The sequence below is a fragment of the Schistocerca cancellata genome, chromosome 12 (assembly GCF_023864275.1).
Source record: "Schistocerca cancellata isolate TAMUIC-IGC-003103 chromosome 12, iqSchCanc2.1, whole genome shotgun sequence".
Lineage (NCBI taxonomy): Eukaryota > Metazoa > Arthropoda > Insecta > Orthoptera > Acrididae > Schistocerca > Schistocerca cancellata.
Window position 1 is genome coordinate 134,307,053 of NC_064637.1, and position 7,023 is coordinate 134,314,075.

Here is a 7,023-nt window from a genome sequence, read left to right on the forward strand (position 1 = left end):
CGTAGGTTTGTGTTAAAAAACATACTTCTGTGCATTTTTATATGGTTTGTATTAACCAATTACACTAGCCCCTCTCCTCACGTTCGGTCTGTGGAATCGATTCGTCAGTATTTGATGTGGTTTACGAAATATACCCAGCGGTAATGTTAGGTGACTCACCCTGTATATGTGCATGGTAGATTCAGTGTCTTTAGAATAGGATAAAGAGAGCGACATGAACCTTGCAGTTTTATGTTGCAGATGATTCTGATAGCTCGTTTCAGGGTTTTGAAAACAGATTGACTACAGGGTGCATTCCCCCAAAATATTATTCCATATCGGATTGCTGACTGGAAATGTGTGTAATATGCCTGTATTACTATTTCTCTATTACAGCTTGTGCTTAGTATCCATAGCATGTAACAGATCGATGATAGCTTGGTTGGAAAAAGCTTCAATGTATGTATTCCATTTGAGATCACTCTGCAGATATATTCCTAGGAATTTAACATCATAAACTAATTTTACAATTTTGTTGTTTATTTCCAATGCGTGTTCATTTTTTTTTGTTTATAGTGGGATATATGAAAGTTCATGGCCATCGTTTTCGCAGTGTTAATTATAAGTTAATTTTTTTCAAACCGGTGTGTTAGCTCCAGCAGTGGTGCATCTGTAGTTAATTGAAGCTGTTTTCGGTCTGACCCTGTAATCAAAATAATCATCTGCAAATAAAGTTTTCTGTTTAGCAAGGACACTGTCATTCAGGTCAACAATATACAAAAGAAAGAGGATAGGACCTAATGTTGATCCTTGTGGTACACCATATTTGATGGTAGTTTTTTCTGATTTGAATGTTGTTCTTCTTGAAATTTTTTCAGTTATTGTGTCTTCTTTGAGAACAACTTTTTGTTGCCAGCTAGTAAGATATGATCTAATCCATTCATTTGGAATACCTCTAATTCCCTTTCTTTCCAACCTGTTTAGAAGGATACCATGATCTAAAATGCCAAATGCTTTGGATAGGTCCAAGAATATTCCAGTAGTCATTTACTTTTCATCTACAGGTTTTAGAATGGAGTGCAAATATTCATAGGCTGCTGTGGATGTGGATCTGGATTGCCTGAAGCCATGTTGATGATTTGACAGTAAATTTGTTATATAAAATTTGTATCAGTTGGTATTTGTAATGTATATCGCTCTGTGGTGTTTATCCCATGGATACTTCCATGATTTATCTTCTCAAATAAAAATCTTGATAATAACTATAAATCTTATCTTTGATGGAAAATTTATAGCTAATTTAACGTGGTTGGCATCGCTGGAAACGAAACAGCTGTTGGCGGCAATGTTGTGTAATTCGAATACAAGGCGTATACAATGATTGATAGGTAATTCGTGTCTTATTTATCAGTCCAGTAGGAAACATACGTGCAGGTAGGCCACACACAGTTGTGTTTAACTACTCTATATTTTTTATTCTGTCCGTTCGTTTAAGTAATACTATCCCGCTAGAAACGAAGGCATTTCTCAAAACTTCCAATTCAAAACTCCATACACAGTGTGGCCCTGGAATCAGTTACAGAAGTTTTAATGTCTCAACTCAGGCTTTTGTGTTCATAGATCATTTTACTCTAATGGGTAGGTGAAAAACACAAAATTAAAACAATAGATACAGGTGCGGAGCCAGAATTCGTTTCTTGAAGGGGAAGGCGCAGGAGTAGTAGACTTAATTTGTTGTTGCCTCAGCCAAACATCTGAATTTGGCTGGGCGTCGTCGCAGTGTGCCACAGAAGATTAAGATTTTGATGATGATGATATATAAAATGCTTTAATATAGTAATAAACTGTTTGATTACAGTAAAGTATGTAAAGTATTTTGAAATGAAAATCATTGGTACTAGTATATTGCTTAAATATAACGTTCAAGAATTTACGAAACATTCACATGGAAAGTGAAGGAGTCCACATGCCTTGCAGTTAATTCAAGAGCCATAATAGCAACAACCTTTTGCTGACGTAATAGCACTGTCAACATATTTCGCTTAGTGCTTAGATTATGATCACAGATCTGCAAACTATTCGTATGTGAGTATGTAAATGACACGAATGTTTACATTGTCATTACTGTCTCCATTTAGGAACTCAGTCTTTCTGTTATTGTTCAGTTTTTCTATAGTGGTGGGTCTTTCCCTTTGTTTCCCCTTAACCATAACCCTGTGCTTTACCAGCTCCACCTGAGACTCACAAACTGTCTGATTTGTTGAGCAGTTACAGCCAGCCTATGAAGGTGTGGATTTGCCTGGCTGAATGTAGCCTACGAGGCCCGTCCTTGGGACAGGGCTTCTCAGAAGCAAGTGAAAAGTGTTGAATTTAGTTTTTTAATTTTAAGAACTCCATGCCATTTCTGGGAATTTTATTTGTATGCTGCTGTGTTATCAAAGTATTGCCTATGGAAATTTGGAAAGTAATGTATGTAAATTGTAAATGCTTGTACTAACACTTTTCTTTGTACAAGGGAGGGGGATGGGGGGGGTGGTGGTATTGTGATGCCTCCCCACCAGATCTGCACATGAAAAAAATGTGTACCAACATACACAGTTAAATGTAATGCTATAAGCAGTATTTGTGGTGTGTCATAGTCAGACAATTCTCTATTTATATATTTCTACACAATTACCGTGAGGAGATACTATGTCAGTACAGGCAGTGATGGTGTTCTGATGATGCCTTAGCAACCTTTGAATGTAAATTACCTGCTATGCCACAGATCAGTGCGGAGTATGCTACTTCTGATTAAATCAGTTCTTAGTATATATTAAATGATGTCTCTTAGTTACTGTAGTAAAAACCTTCATTGTTAAGTGTGGTTGAAATTATTTTTCCAACGAACATTTTCTTGTATAAAGTATCTGCCAACCATTGGTGCCATAAAATTGTAATCTTTTTCTTCATGCGGAAAAGTTTCCATGTGTGAGATTGAAGTCAACTTTTGGATTTATCTTCTGGGATTCATCTGCAGCGTAGCTTTTTGATGCTGAGACTGAAATTTTTCAAATTATTTCACAATGGACACAGCTATGAAAGAGGTACCATCAGCATACATAACATCAACTTCTGTTATTGGCACAGATAGCTCATTCATGTGAAGAATTAAGAGAAGTGGAGACGAACAATACTTCACTTGTTAAGTAAACATTCACACAGGTATCTTTATTTCATGAATAGTCGAACAATGTCGACTGCTGTTCCTCTCGCACTAAGACGCAATTTCTGTAGCAATGTGTCATCACATTTGTAGTTGACTGTTTTGGTTGAGGCGTCTAGGTATATCCCACAAACTTTCTGTTCATTTACTGACTTTATGCATGTTGCAAATGTTTGAAATGCTATCTTGGTTGACACCTTTTCTCAAATTATGCTGTGCATCAAGCAGGAATTATTTATTCATCCATAGACCATGCAGTACAAGGGTATCAGACATGTCACACGCATTACAGATAATACATACATGTATAAAACTTTCACAAAATAGGATAGTGCAGAAAGATGATGATCTTGCCTCTGAAGTAGTATTAAAAGTTTTTTTTCCAAACAGAAACCACTAGAGAAATATATTAAACAATAGTTTCGTATTTCAAGTGAAATTTTTCTAATTTTTCTGTTCCAGGTAAAAAAATGGCAGGAAAAGGTAATCCAAATTTAGAAAAAGTTCTTGAGGCTCAGGATCTGATCAAGAAGATGCATGAAGTTTCACAGCTGATGGGTGTGGATATCGATCCGAAAACTCTGGTGCTCAGCATGCGGCTGATGGAACACGGAGCTAATCCAGCAGCTCTTGCAAAATTAATCAAAGATATCAAAAGGATTGTAAGTATTCTGGAAGAGACAGACAAGCAAGACAAAAGAAGGGAGAACAAATGAAGCATTTAAGTGAGAATGTCATAAAGATTGTTCTTAGATTGCCAAATATGTGCAAGCTGTGAAATAGTGTGGAGTGTAATTATTGAAGAGTGGATTATTTTGAACAGTAGCTCAAATTTATTTATAGAAAGTAGTTGGGGGTTTGTGCTACTGAAGCAAACAGATACCTTTTTGTGAAAAGGTATTTACTGATGTTCAGAAGATTAACATGTTACAAGGAACTGCAACATGTGTAGTTCAATGAAGTGCATCATCAATGATATAAATGTTTTGGATTATTGTACTTTATTATCGAATTCAAAAGCAACTGAGTATTAAAGAAATGCCTCTGTGTGTAATTGTCTAATGACCTAGTTTTACTACAATGGTATTCAGTTGTCCATTCATTGTCTTATTGTTCTAGTTTTATTTCTGGTTTCATTTACACCTAGGAGCTACTTAAAACTTAAACAGTTGGATAAAAATACTCACCTTCATTTATACAATAAGTGGAGCAGGATATAAAAGAATGTTTGATATGAATTGTCGGCTTTGACCTGTGACATAAGAAACATGCAACAAACACTGTAAATAATACATGATAAAGAATTACATACAAACCTGGTAAGTGGAAGGTGGAAAGAAAATAACTGTTAAATTTGTGAAAAATACTTGCAAATTGACACTATTTTCTTTTCCACCATCCAGTTATCTTGTTTATACGTAATTCTTTCATGTTTTTGTGCATTTGTTCTATGGCACATTCCTCTGATCAGCTTTGAAACTTCCTGGGAGATTAAAACTGTGTGCCGGACTGAGACTCGAACTTGGGACCTTTGCCTTTCGCGGGCAAGTGCTCTACCTACTGAGCTACCCAAGCACGAGTCGCGGCCTTTCCTCACAGCTTTACTTCTGCCAGTACCTCGTCTCCTACCTTCCAAACTTTACATAAGCTCTCATGCGAATCATGCAGGACTAGCACTCCTGAAAGAAAGGGTAGCTCAGTTGGTAGAGCACTTGCCCACGAAAGGCAAAGGTTCCTAGTTAGTCTCAACCCGGCACACAGTTTTAATCTGCTAGGAAATTTCTTATCAGTGTTCACTCCGCTGCAGAGTGAAAATCTCATTCTGATCAACTTTAATTGGCGTCTCTTACGTCACTGTAATTGCCAAGCTAAGTTGTGTAAATTTTCCCCTATGATTTTCGCTTTCTGTTTACCCAGTTTCTAAAATTTTGTCTGTTTTCATGACTTTCCTGATCAATCTTTTCCTTTTAGTCATTATCTCGTATTAACGATTTATGTACAGCGTTTTCCAACTTTTTTGTTGCTTTTCTCCCATTTTTCTATCTTTTCCACCCTCTGCTTATTTTTTTGCCACGCTTACGATTTTTAACTCTCCAAGCTGTCCTCTCTTGCCATGATGAATCTCATCTCATATTACATCTTCAAAAACATGCCTTTGCATTATCAGAAGTAAGGTCCTACATTCTGTTTTTTGAAACCTGCTTATCCCTTGGAATTACTTCAAAAAGCCTAACGTTGATGCAATCCAACCCTACACCATGCTCTTTTAAAATGTCAGATACAGCAAACTCTTGCTCTTACCTGGCTAATCTGTGACCTACATGCCTCATCAGCCAGTTTCCACTCTACCAGACTTCTCTCCTTCTACAAAATCCTGCCCCTCATGTCTGCTTGAATGGTATCATCTACCAAGCCAATTTATGACTGCAACAACATGCCAGACTTCACCTCAGAAAGCTATCCCACCTTCTTCTAAACTACCTGAGCAGTGGTATTTCCCTTCCTGTCCCTCTGCTGCTCCCTATATAGCCACACCATCTGCCACCAATCCTCTCGTACAAACTGAGCTTGGCCAACCTCCTTAACATCCCACAGCCTTCACCACTGCCTCCCAGACCAAGAATAACCCATAATCCCAAGAACCAGTCACAACAGTACAGTGTCCCTATCCTCTCATCTCAAGCACTCTCCTCTCCTCTCTGTATTAACTAAGGGCCCCATTTTCAGCCCTAAACCTGCATTTGATCATGCAGGTCTGGTGAAGGACCTTCCTTCTTTCACATGTAATATCTGTTGGAAATATCACTTTGCAACCCAACCCCAAAACTTTTCCAACAGCAAACCTGACATTGAACCGTGCCTTACACACTGTAAACAATATGACGACTGTAATATGATGTTATGTATTTTGAAAACAGGCTGAGCTACTTATCAGCCTGTTGCCACAACCAAGTTTTGTCAGATTCATTGGCTTCACAAACTCACAGCCAAAGCCAATGACTTGTATTGAACAATCCCCTTGACCTGTGGAGAACAAGTCGTATACTTGCTATTGGAGGCAGGATAAATGAAATAAACCAATAAAAATTTTGATAAAACGTTAGTGTATAAATTTGATTAAACATATTCCCATTGTTTTTATAATTATAATAATTAAAAAATGTTACCTTTATAGTTGTTACCTGTATTGTTGGAACTTTGCGTGCATTTTACATTGTTTTTCATGAAGTCATTGAATTTTTTATTCATCATTGAAGCTGATCAGATTTTAAGATGGAGACATGTGCTTGCTTATATTTGGTACTAGTATACTATGTTTTTGCCATAAGTAGTCCACACCCGTGCTACCATTCCCATAAGTAACTGTGTAAATGTAATGATCACCTTCCAAGTAGTCAGTGAAAACTTAAGTATCCTTGACCACCACATATCAAGGGAGAGGCCAAGTATTTAGTTTCCAGATGAATTAACATGTCAACGAAGAGTTGCAAATAAAATTATTATTGATTATATTGCTCAGTGGCAGTGAATTCATGTACATTATCTTGATGTATTGACACCTATTCACTTGATATGTATATTTTGACTGCATCAATTTGATTTGAAATATTAATCCATGAAATATAAGTCTTGACTACTATATCCTTGTGAAATTTAAGAATGCAATTGGTACTGATTTGTGGTTCCAACCAATTTGGTATTGTTAATACAGGGTGTAAAATCAGGACTTCTGTACTTATTTTGTATGTGACATACCATTGGAGACTTTATAATAGTAATTAATAGTGCATACACTATAAAGTATGACTTCCTTTGCATAAAATATGGAGTAGTAAAAT

The 7,023-nt window shown here is 36.7% G+C and overlaps 1 long non-coding RNA gene across 1 annotated transcript; it reads left to right on the forward strand.

The window, feature by feature from the left end:
- Positions 1-1,248: 1,248 nt before the first annotated feature.
- Positions 1,249-6,714, forward strand: LOC126109905 (uncharacterized). The gene is made up of 2 exons (XR_007523742.1): positions 1,249-1,413; positions 3,647-6,714. It is a non-coding gene; the product is annotated as an uncharacterized LOC126109905 (long non-coding RNA).
- Positions 6,715-7,023: the final 309 nt, after the last annotated feature.